This window comes from Erythrolamprus reginae, chromosome Z (assembly GCF_031021105.1).
Source record: "Erythrolamprus reginae isolate rEryReg1 chromosome Z, rEryReg1.hap1, whole genome shotgun sequence".
In the NCBI taxonomy this organism is placed as follows: Eukaryota; Metazoa; Chordata; class Lepidosauria; order Squamata; family Dipsadidae; genus Erythrolamprus; species Erythrolamprus reginae.
In genome coordinates this window covers 82994408-83007496 of record NC_091963.1, presented here as the reverse complement: position 1 = coordinate 83007496, position 13089 = coordinate 82994408, and the positions used below count along the sequence as shown (strand labels likewise).

The 13089-nt window shown below is 32.7% G+C and overlaps 1 protein-coding gene across 1 annotated transcript in view; it reads left to right on the top strand.

The window, feature by feature from the left end:
• The window catches only part of CLASP2 (cytoplasmic linker associated protein 2), an 817644-nt gene that overhangs the window by 701925 nt on the left and 102630 nt on the right, over window positions 1-13089 (top strand). The gene's annotated exons all lie outside the window — the stretch shown is intronic.

The window sequence follows — 13089 nt, the reverse complement described above, 5'->3', positions numbered from 1 at the left end:
GAGAAGTAAAACTAATGGGATGGAGTGGTGGTGGAAGATTAATTCGTGAGAAAGTTTATAAGATCTGACTTTTGGTTTATTCAACTGTGACCTTGAAGATAAACTTTACTTGGACTAAGCAGATTGCTGGAAAGAAAATACGGTGAACTTTCAGTTTAAACTTTGAATAAACCTTGGGGGGGGGGAAGCTACATTATGTACTAAAATTCTAAAATGGTTTTTACAGTTGAAATACAGTGGTACCTCGTGATACGAACCCCTTGTCATACGAACTTTTCGAGATATGAACCCGGCGTTCGGAATTTTTTTGCCTCTTCTTACAAACTGTTTTGCCTTATGAATCTGCCTCTGGACTTTCATTGCAAGCAAAGCACCAGTTTTTGCGATCCTGGGATTCCCCTGAGGCTCCCCTCCATGGGAAACCCCACCTCCTGATCCCAGAAGGGCAATCCCAGGATCGCAAAAACGGGCACTCTGCTGGCAATGGAAGTCCAGAGGTGGGGTTTCCCAGTGAGGGAAGCCTCAGCGGAATCGCACCATCGCAAAAACACAGAAACACCTCCAGACTTTTTGTGATCCTGGGATTCCCCTCCTGGGATTTCCCTACAGCATCGCATAAAGGCAGAAGTCATGAGGTGGGGTTTCCCATGGAGGGGAGCCTCAGGAAAATCTCAGGATCTCAAAAACGGGCACTCTGCTGGGCAGAGTGGGGGGGACAAAAACGGGAGGAAAAGACTCATGGAGCTCAAGAGAGGCTCTTTTCGCCTTGCTTCGTTGCGACTCCCCCCACTCCGTTTGCCTCAGCTTCGTCTGGCCACCGTTTTTTTTTTAAGCCTTAATATTTTGGATTTTCCTAATGGGCTTGCACGCATTATTGGCTTTTCCACTGATTCCTATGGGAAACATTGTTTCATCTTACGAACTTTTCACCTTACGAACCTTGTCCCGGAACCAATTAAGTTCGTAAGTCAAGGTATTACTGTATATGGAAGTGATGTTTTAGGTTGTTGGAAATTTTTTTTACACAGTTGGAAATATAAAAAGTTGCTTCTGCACATATTGAAGACATGGAAATGCAGAAAATAAGGGATTTGTACAATGATTTTCATAGAAGTTTTAAAGAATGCAAAAAGATATTGAGGGATTGTACTGAATTTATAACTGGAAATAGTAGAAAACTACAAGAGGCCCTGAACTTAAAAGAAATGTTTAATAATTATGGCAATAAAGTTATTAAAAAATAAAATTGAAGAAGAAGAGGCTGCAGAACAAGATGAACAGATGGAGGACATTATAGGATACCATGGAGATGATAATAATGACAAGATTGAAAATGGACGTATTAAAAGATATATATTATGTTGATTGCATAATTTTAATTAATGATATGGAAGAAGAGGAAATTGATCAGGACAAAAAAACAAAAGTTTTTAAATGTTCTGGTTAATGAATGGCCTAATGGTCACGCTTCATTTTATGAGCATATTGAAAGTAGCACTAGTAAAAAATAGAGAAGATGTGAGCAAAGGAACTGGATTTGGTAGACTAAAAAGAAATTAAAATTAAATTTGAAATTAAAAAAAGATGTTTAAAGGATTGAGATCTATAAAGATTGGATATTTAAATTGGAGAAGGAGAAATAAGGAAAAATAAAAGGGAATTAAAAGGTGGTACAAAAAAGGTTAGAAAGAAAGTTGTTGATTTTAAAGAAGAAGAGGAATTTGAAAGGGGGTGAATGGCATCTTGATTATTTTCTAATAGTTATCTTCTTTTGGAAATATATATATTAGATATTATAAAGGAAATTTATGAATGGGATACAAGTTGATATATTGATACTTATAATAATGGTTACATAATTTTAGTACTAGTAGATGTATTAATTGTAATAATTTTGCTCAATATTTGCTTAATGCATATAAGTAATGAAATATATGAGATATGAGTTGATTTTAATAAGTAATACTACAAATAAAATTTATGAACGGAATATAAGTTAATATACTAATTATAATATAATTATAATTATAATAAGGTTCATATAAGTTCTGTATTAGTAGATGTATTAATTTTGATAATCTTGCTAAATATTTGCTGAATACATATAAGTAAAAGTGATAAAACATATGAGTTGATTTTAATATAAGTGTATAAGGTTTTATTTGTTTATTGGTTTTTATTGTTATTAACAGACAAAATCGGGTAGGAGTTTTAGTTTCTTGGAAAAATGTATAAGGAAGAGAAAGAGGCACTATGGTTTAATTTTTAAGTCTTTAGGGCCATTTCAAGGCAGTTAATTTTGTTCATAGCCGACAAACTATATTCTATATGTGCTGTGGTTATCTCTGGCCCAGCTCCTGCCCCAACGAATGTGGAGGTAGATGTGGGGAAAACATCCACATGTCACAGGCCTCTTTTGCTCCCGACAGAGTCAACTAGTGAATTATCCGATGACGAAGGAAGTGTGGGTGCGATGGAAGAGAGGGGCTTGGCTGACAGCCCAGGAGGAGATCAATCTTCCTTATCTTTGTTGAATTCAGAGGAGGAACATATGACAGACCCACGCATGCATAGAGCTATGCATAGGAGAGAACAACTTAAGACATATTACAGGAGATAAGAGAGGCCACCTGTGGTTGGGTGGGGCTCCAGTAATTAGAGCTGCTGATAAAATAGCAGTGTGCTGGCTTAGCCGTTGTGGAAGATTATCTGATCGTAGTTCGTCAAGACCGTGCCTTGCTGTATTCAAGACTTTGTTAGGATTTCCGGACTCTGGGTTCATTGTGAGTGTTTATCAGCATTTGGGCAATAGTAGCTGTGAGCCAATTCCCAGTTACTGGGTTAGTAAATGGATTTATTAAGGGACATCGTTCTTGGATTGTATTCCAAGTGTGCCTTGTTTATACAAGAAATCCCTGTGAAGTTTAAAAGGGAGTTTTTTCTTCTCTTCTGTTGATAAAGAACATTTATTTGCATTATATTCTGTGTGTGTGTCTGCTTGGATTAATTAACCAGTAATTAAGGGCGTGTGGCACATGCCGGCAGAACAGTATGTGTCACATGTTTTTGCTGGATTTGAAAATTAAGGGAGACTAGAATAGATCTATTTCAGCCTTGTTCTATATACAGTGATACCTCGTCTTACGAACCCCTTTTCATACGAAGCTTTCGTGATACGAACCTGGTGTTTAAGATTTTTTTGCCTCTTGTTCTGAACTATTTTCACCTTACGAACCTGAGCCGCCGCCGCTGGGATGCCCTGCCTCCAGACTTCCGTTGCCAGCCGAAGTGCTGGGATTTCCCTGAGCTTTCCCTCGCTGGGAAACCCCACCTCCGGTCTTCCGTTGCCAGCCAAAGCACCTGTTCTTGCATTGCTGGGATTTCCCTGAGCCTCCCCTTGCTGGGATTCCCTTCATTTTTGCTGGCGCTGCTTAGAATCACAGTGAAGAGAGGCTCAGGGAAATCCCAGCAATGCAAGAATGGGCGCTTTGGCTGGTAACAGAAGTCTGGAGGTGGGGTTTCCCAGCGAGGGGAGGCTCAGGAGAATCCCAGTGCTTCAGCTGGCAATGGAAGTCCAAAGGCGGGGATTCCCAGCAGCACAAGGCAAAAGGGGTTGGGTTGGGGTTGCACACATTATTTGCTTTTACATTGATTCCTATGGGGAAAATTGCTTCATCTTACGAACTTTTCGACTTACGACTTACGAATCTCATCAGGGAACAAATTAAGTTCGTAAAACGAGGTATCACTGTATAGTACTATCTATATATAGAACAATATGTTCTATAAATAGTGCTATCCTAGTCTCCCTTAATTTTAAAAATTCAGCAAAAAACATGCAATACATACAGAATATAGTTTGTTGGCTATGAACAAAATTAACTGCCTTGAAATGGCCCTGGGTTGGGCCTTGAGGCAAAAAGGAAGCTGTGAAGCTCCTTCAATATACCAGGATGATCCAACAGAAAAAAACATATAGCTGAAGGTACAAAGCTGAAGGGATCAGATCCTGTGGCCTAGACGTTAATTCTCTGCCTTGCACTTCCGGACTGGACCGGGCTGCAGGGCAGGGCTCTCTCCCCGAGACTCCTTTCACCCCTCTAAAGGTCGCTATTTGTGATTGGATCAGACCCGGATGGTCCAATCATAGAACAGGGGGTTCCCCCGATCCCGAGGAGCTATCGCCGAAGCTCCGGAGGGAAGGGTCTACCCCGCAGCTTTTGAGACGGGATCCGGCCATTGCAATCTGACCGTACAAGTGGGAAGTGAAGGAAATTAGAAGAAGAAGCAGAACTCCGAACTTAATCTAACAAAGCAGAAAAAGAAGACCAGAAGAAAAGAAGAATCTAAGGTATAAGCTTTTTTATGATAATTTCGAAAACGATTAGAAAGATAAACTTTTCAAAATAAAAGGTGAAAAAGAAAGTAGTAAGAGAAAAATCATATCCTTGGGCCAAAGTGAGCTTACGGCCGGAACTTTACGACCGGAATATTTAAATTTACAAGAACTGAATTAAAGATTGTTTAAGACTGCGATTTGATATAAAACTCACATCCCTGAAGAGGATCCTAGGGAATGAGAGCTAACTAAGATTAAAAATCCTAAAAAATTGTTGAAAGAGGGAAACTTAAACCTACTGCAGATTCCAGGTTCTTCTTTCTTACACTACCTGTGGAAGGATTACGCTTTGTGTCTTTTTGTGTTCTTTTTGAAAAATAAAATAAAGGAAAAAAGAATAAAAATTACTGAATGAAAGTGACGAACGAAAAATAGAAGAGACTTATCGATTGATTATTTTTGCTAGTATTGGAAATTCGGGTATACTTTTTTCTTTTCCTCCTCTGTAAAAGCACAGGAAAAATTTTCTCTTTTCTACATAGTCTGGAAGGAACCATTAAAAACTATAATTGTCGCAGGGAATTAAATTCAGAATTGGATTATAATTGACTTTTAAATTATTGGATTACAATTATTGTATGTGGCTTTTAAAGACAAATTGGATTACAAAGAATTTGTTATAGAATAAAGCTCGAAATTCGGCTTGGCATTATCGGTTTTGCAACCCCTTTGGAATATAATTATATTTTGGTTTCATGATTTGGCTTGGAATTACCATTGGATTATAATCAAACTTGGATTTAACTGGCTATATCTTGGATTATACTTAAGCAGAGACTAAATGAACTCTAGAAGGGAACTTTAATAATTCAAAATCTTCAATCAACAAAAAAGACTTTTTAAACAGACCATTGAAGAAGAGAAGAAGAGAAGAGAAGAAGAACTGTAAATTAAGTATTTGAAATTCATTGGGTTTATTAAAAGTTTTTTTTCTTTTCTTTTTTCTTAAAAATTGTATTATATATTTGGTTTGAAACTATAAGTATTATATTGGTATCTTTTTCTTTTATCCTTTTTTTTCTTCTTCCTTTCTATATTGGTTGTTTTTTCTGAGACATTCTTGCATTATAATTAATTGATATAATGAATTGCTAATTTTAAACTTCCCTTTTCTCCTGGTCTGGTGTCTTTTAACCTTTAAATTTTAAGAAAACAAAATTTATTCACCTGTGATAATTTTTTTAAATAGAAGTAAAATTTATTTTTATATTTTTAAAGAAAGGGAAAAATCCCTTTTTGAATTCTAAATTTTTATATGACTCCTATGATTTTATACTATTAAGTTGCATAACTTTTAGAAATTTAACTATTAAGGAGATAATTTTATATAAGATATTTTAAGTAAAAACTTAATTAAGCTTTCTTTGTTTAAACAGTATTGATTTAAAGCTTTTTTCTTTCTCTTCATTTTCTTCTTTCTTTTTTCTTTCTTTTCTCTTTTCCCGATTAATCTTATATACTTATCATTATAGACTATATAATTATAATTAAGTTTACATTTCTGTTAAAGTGATATAATTGATTTTTTAAGAGTGAAATATAAAAAAATAAGTTTCCTTTAGAAATATTGATATATAATTATATAAGAAGCCTTCTTTTTATTTTAAATTAGATTTTTTAAACTAGACTTAAAGCTGTAATTTTTAACTGATTTGGAGTTTATTTGGATTAATTGACATTATAATAGAAAGTAAGGGAAATTTAGAAGAAGTGGAAGGACTTCTACTTTTTTTATAACAACACATTAATTATATTAAAAGCATTATTAGATACTGCAGAAGAGAGAGAGAATTAGAACCATTATAAATAAAGTATTATTTCAAGATATACACAGGATGTCGAGTACATCCACCTTCACAAAGACAATTAAAAAACAAACTTTAACCTCTTCTACATCTCCACAAGTGTCACCTTTGCCTTCACCTGTACATCAAAGTACAGCTACAAGTATGTTAGCTAAGGAAAAAGAGAAAGAGAAAGCACAAACACAGCGTACGCTCCAAACAATTCAGGAAACATTGAATTTAATGCAAGATTTTATGCTAAAATCTCAAAATGAAGCGAATTGACCATGTGAAGGACTAAAAGCGGAAATAGGGGAACTGAAAGTGGAAAATGAAGGAAGTTGATGAAAAAGTTGCGGAAATACAACAGACTTTGAAAGAAAATAAACAAAGAATCAAGACGGTAGAAGGGAAAATTTATAAAGTTGAACAAAGAATGGACGACTTTGAAGATAGATCTGATTTCCCAAACAAATCAATTACACATTTAGAATTACAACATGCACCCTACGGCCTGAGATTCCAGAATATAACAGAAGAAAAGGACGAAGATCTTCAAGCAAAAATGGCAGAAATAATTGCAGGAATCCTGCAGGTTGATCTCTTGGAACTAATAAAAGAAATTGATGAACTTTACAGAGTGCAAACAAGCTATGTACAAAGACACAACTTACCGAGAGAAGTTCACATCAAATTTGTGAGGAAAACTATAAGAGATGATATTTTGAAGTGGACAAGAAATGAAAAACTACAAGATAAAGGAAAAGAAATTACAATACTGAAACAAGTTCCAAGAAGAGTATGAGAAAGCAGGAGGGATTATTATTTCTTGACTAAGATTTTAATTAAAGAAAACATAACCTTCCGTTGGCTTATACCAGAAGGACTCTCCCTATATATAGAGTAAAATTAGAAAACATTGAAGATGCTAGAGAATTTTATAAAACAAGTGGCATACGTAAATTTGAGCAACCAATAAAGGAAGTATCCGCAAGAAAAGAAGATGAGTTGGGTGACACCAGCCAGGGGGAAGAGGAAGATTCTGGAGCAAGAAGAAAACAACCTCAGCGTGAATCTAAAGATACCAAGAAATACTATAAATAAATATGTCAGAAGATTTGAAAATATTCTCTGTAAACATAAATGGACTAAATGAACCAAGAAAAAGAAATCAAATATTTTCTAAACTCAGAAAACAAAAAGCACAGATAGTTATATTACAAGAAGTTCATATTAAAAAGACCAATAGACAATTATTATTTAACCCCAAAATTGGAAATATGTACGCTAGCTTGGCGAACCAAAAAAAAAGAGGCATTGCAATGTATATTGAAAATTCAATAAACTCCAAACAATTATATGCTGACCAGGATGGTAGAATATTAATAGTACAAGTAAATATAGACCTCTTGTCATTGTTTCTATTTATGCACCAAATGATAATCAAATGATATTTTACAATTACATCAAAAGATAAATTAATTAAATATTGAAAATATGATTATAGTTGGTGACTTCAATGCAATTTCAAATAGATTATTAGACCACTCTGGTAAAAAAAAAAAAGATAAGAAAAAGAAAAATATTTTGCCAACTACCTTTCAGAAAATGAGGTCAGAGTTATTATTAAATGATATTTGGAGGGAAAGACATCCTTTAACCAGACAGTATACTTTTTACTCTTATCCCCACAAAATTTGGACAAGAATAGATATGGCTTGGGCCCCGTAAACAACCTTAGAACAAATTAAAGAAATTGAGATTGACACAAATACGTGGGCTGATCACAACCCTTTAGTGATATATTTGAAAAATTACAAGAAACAATTAAACTGGCAGATGAATAGGAATATAATAAGAGATCAACAATATAAGGAATGGATAGAAAAAGAACTAGATTTTTTTTTAATTAACAAAAATTCAGAAACTTCTCTTCAAAACTTATGGGACACTGCTAAGGTATACATTAGAGGTTTAACGATCTCTTACACTGCTAAGAAAAATAAAGAAAAAGATACAATATGAACAGCTAGTGAGATAATTAATTCAACTAGAGCTAGTATTACAACATAATCCGAAAGACATTGAGATCAAACGAAAAATGGAACTAGTTAAGCATAAAATAAAGCTTATAGAGCAAAATCAAATAGCTGAGAAAATTAAAAGGGCCAAACAGCAATATTTTGAACATGCCAATAAACCAGGAAGATGGCTTGCATATAAACTAAGAAAATATAGACAATCAAAAATAATTTTAAAACTAGTAGATAATAAAGGTATGATAAAATATAAGACTGACAAAAAAGCAAAAATAGTACAAGAATTTTATAAAGAATTATATAAAAAAGAGGAAATAAAATAAGATGAGATTTTCAAATATTTAGATTCTCTAGATTTACCTCAATTATCAGAAGAACAACAGACAAGGTTAGATAGTCCAATTACAATAATGGAACTACAAACAACTCTTTTAAAAAAAATAAAGCTACTGGGCCTGATACCATACCAGCGGAATGGTATAAAATAGAAAGCAATGTCATAATGAATAATATGTTAGAAACTTTTAACAAGATTATAATGAATGGTAAAATTCCTAAATCCTGGTCAGAGTCTTTAATAACATTAATATATAAATCGGGTTCCGACAAAGATAAGATACAAAATTATAGACCTATATCCTTATTAAATGTCGATTATAAAATATTTACTTCCATTTATGCAGCAAGACTTAAAAAGATTTTAGACGAGAAGATACACGAAGAATCAGAATGATTTTCTACCAGGCAGACAAATAAAAAATAACCTCAGAATGTAAAATGCAATTAAATAAAATGAGATTCGGAACAAAATTGATGCTATATACTCGAAACAAACGACAAAAATTATATTAAATAATGATCAATTGGAAAAATTTGAAATCTTTAAAGGCGTGAGACAGAGATGCCCGATCTCACCCTTACTGTTTATTTTATCTTTGGAAGTTTTGCTGATAACGATAAGAACAAATAATAAAATTCAGGGACTAACCATAGGGAAAGAAACATATAAAGTACAAGCTTTTGCAGATGATTTGACTTTTATAACTGAAAACCCTATAACAACGATACTAATTTGATTGAAATGATAGAAGAATATGGTAAAATTGCAGGCCTAAAAATAAATAGGAATAAGACACAACTCATAGTTAAAAATATGACAGAATCACAGAAAAGACAATTAGAATGTATCACAGACATGAAGATAGCTAAGAAAGTAAAGTACTTAGGAATTTGGATTACATCTAAGACCATATCTTTAAAAAATTATAATTACATAAAATTGTTTGACGAAATTAAAAAAGATTTAGAAATATGGAACAATTTGAAATTATCTTTGATGGGGAGAATCTCAACAATTAAGATGAATGTTTTACCTAAGATGTTGTTTTTATTTCAGGTTTTACCCATAAATCCAGGGGGGAAATTCTTTAAGGATTTAACAACAATAGTTAGGAAATTTCTTTGGCAAGATAAGAAGGCGAGAATAAAATTAAGTATATTAGAAGATATAAAAGAAAGAGGAGGCTTTACACTACCTAACTGGAAACTATATTATCAGGCTGCCGCCTTAACTTGGATTAAAGATTGGATAACATTAGAAAACAGAAGAATATTAAACTTAGAAGGTTACGATCTCATGCTTGGTTGGCATGCCTTTATTTGGTACGACAAGGATAAAACACACTCCTATTTTAAAAAACATATAATAAGAAAGCACTTACTAGAAGTTTGGAAAGATATAAAGAAAGATCATTTTTTAACTATCCCTGATTGGATCTCTCCATTAGATGCAATTTGCCACCCCAATTTGATGCAGGAAAGGAAGATATTAAAATATAAAGAATTAATATATGATCAAATGAAATTAAAATCAAGAAATAAATTACAGGAAGAGGGGATAAAAATAGATTGGTGGCAATATATTCAGATACAGTCTAGATTTCAAAGAGACAGTAAAATGTACATATTTAAGAAGAGTAAAAACTTCTTAGGTAACCTGTTAACTACAAATCAAAGTAAATTAATAGGGAAAGCATATAAATATATGATTGGATATAAAAACATAGATTTGACTTCAAAAGATAATATGATAAGTTGGTGCAAAAATATAGGTAGAGAAATTGATGTAGAAACTTGGGAGAAAGTTTGGATATCAAATTGGAAAATGACAAAATCAGTTTCATTAAAAGAAAATCAAATTAAGATGTTTTATAGGTGGCATCTCCCACCAAATAGAATTGCCAAGATGTTCCCCAATATGTCCCCAAAGTGTTGGAAATGCAAACAAGATACAGGTTCCTATTATCACCAATGGTGGACTTGCCACAAAGCTAAGTTACATTGGAAAATGATAGAAAAATCGATTAAAGAAATTACACTACAGGATATAGAAAAAAACCCAGAATTTTATTAGGTATAATGAAGCAGAAATATAAGAAAGATATTTTTATTTAATTATTCATATTTTGACAGCGTCCAGGATAGTTTACGCACAAAACTGGAAGGGAGAAGATACTCCCAAGGAAGATGAGGTAACAAAGAAAATCTTAGATTGTGCAGAAATGGATATGATGACAAGACGGTTGAACAATCAAGAAGAATCAGAATTTTATATTATATGGAACAAAGTTTATATATGGATAAACAAAAAGAAAAATAAAATTTATATGATATGGAAAGGTTTAAATATATTAGAACAATTGTTTCTCTTTTTATTTTCTTGTTATAATGTTTGAATTATAAAAAACAAAACTCTTCTTTTCATTTAAATTAGTATGTTGATTTTATGAATTATTAGTATATTCTTTTTCTGTATAAAAATAGACTTCTAAGATAAGTGGGGTAATTGTAACCCCAACTATATGTTAAATGTATGTATGTTTGTTTGTCATTTTTATGAAAATTAATAAATTATATATATTTTAAAAATTATCTGCTTTACAAGGCAGAAGCTGCAGTAACAAATCCAAGTAAGGATATGGCTGGATGATGAGGCCAGAACAAGGCCGAAATAGTGCTATCCTAGTCTCTCTCTCTCTTACACACACACACACACACACACACACACATATATATACATATGTGTGTGTGTATCATGTTTTTGCTGAATTTGTTTTTAAACAGAAAAAACATACATACATATATATATATATACAGTATATATATGTATATATATGACGGTCTTGGTATATTCGGGTTTCTTCCCGTGTAGGATTTAGAAATTTCTGGCAACGTTTCGAAATCTAAATCCTACACAGGAAGAAACCCGAATATACCAAGACCGTCATACCTGTACCCGTGAAAATCTATGAAAACATGTATATATATGTATATATATTTGTTTTCGTAGATTTTCACGGGTATATGTATGTAGATTGTTCTGAGTTCGGGTTTTGCCCCGTGTAATATTTTGAGTGTCTATGCGATGTTTCGGTGAAATCACATTCACCATCATCAGGCTGAAGTTTTAAGCTTCGTGCTGTTGTAAATATGGAATGTTTGCAACTGCCATTTCTTCCTTATATATAGTGTTACATACATACATATATATAGTATATGTAGTGTTACATACATATAGTATATATAGTGTTACATACATACATACATATATATAGTATATGTAGTGTTACATACATATAGTATATATAGTGTTACATACATACATACATATATATAGGTATGAGTTATAATAAATATTAAAATATTAAAATACATCTTCGTTATCAATATTATTATAAAATATATTCATAGATATGCTATATTAAAAACTCTATCCACTTTTTCATTACTATGCAGTAATCAAATCACAACCATCTATTTTCTTTAAATTTCCATTCTATTTTTCTTGACTTCCTCATTTTTTTCTCTTTTGTCCCTTTATAGCCCCAATTTTTTCCCTCTCTTCTTTTTTGATTCTTATGTATACTAATTGTGTAAATTCTCCCTCAATCCTTCTTAATCCTTCCCCCATTTTCTTCTTTTTAAAATTTTTCCAGTACTGTATAATCATCATGACGTACAATATGATCTGTCTGACAGACAAATATGGACTGTCCATTTACAAATCTTCTCTGCTTTTGTCTCTGTAATTCTGTCTTCTTCCTCCTTTTCTTCCAATTTCTTCTCATCTCCACTGTTTTGTTTTTTATTCCTTGACATCCTATTTCCTCTATTTTTTTTAATTCCATTTTCAAACTCCAAGAAACATCTCTTTAAATTTCCATAATAGTCTTTGAAAAAGGCTACAAACTCCTCATATTCACATGCCGCCATAATGCTAAAGTGACAGTTCACAAGTCCTTACAATCTGCTGTCAATAAAATCAATAGTCAGCTCCAACAGTCAATTAAAATGACTTCTTTTAAGTAAAATTCATTCCAAATATTTCAGTCCCAACGGATTCTAATAATATTTCTATGAAAAATAACAGGTTGTTCAAATCTTACACTCTGTAATGCTTTCATGGTGATTCTCAGTTCAAGGCCAACAGATGTCCAAATATCCATTCACTATTAAAATAATTCCTCCAAACAAGGTGGCACTCTTCATTGCTCCCACAAGTCTTTTCCTTGTTCACCATATATTTACATATTTTAAATCAGCTCAAAAACAAAATATTTTCTTTTCTCCCAGCCACTTTAAAAAGTCCATTGGGTTTTTCATTCCATAATTCAAAGTTGTTAATTCTCATTTCTCAATTCTCTTATTATAGGTTAATTTGTCTATGATTTTCTGTATGCTAGATAACAGCTTAAGAAATTTTGAGTCCTTTTGTTCCCTGTTAAGGTTTAAAAAAATTCAAAAACCTTGCTCCAGCAATGTAACTCACCTGTTTAAATGTCCACTCCTCTCCAGCACAATATCATAA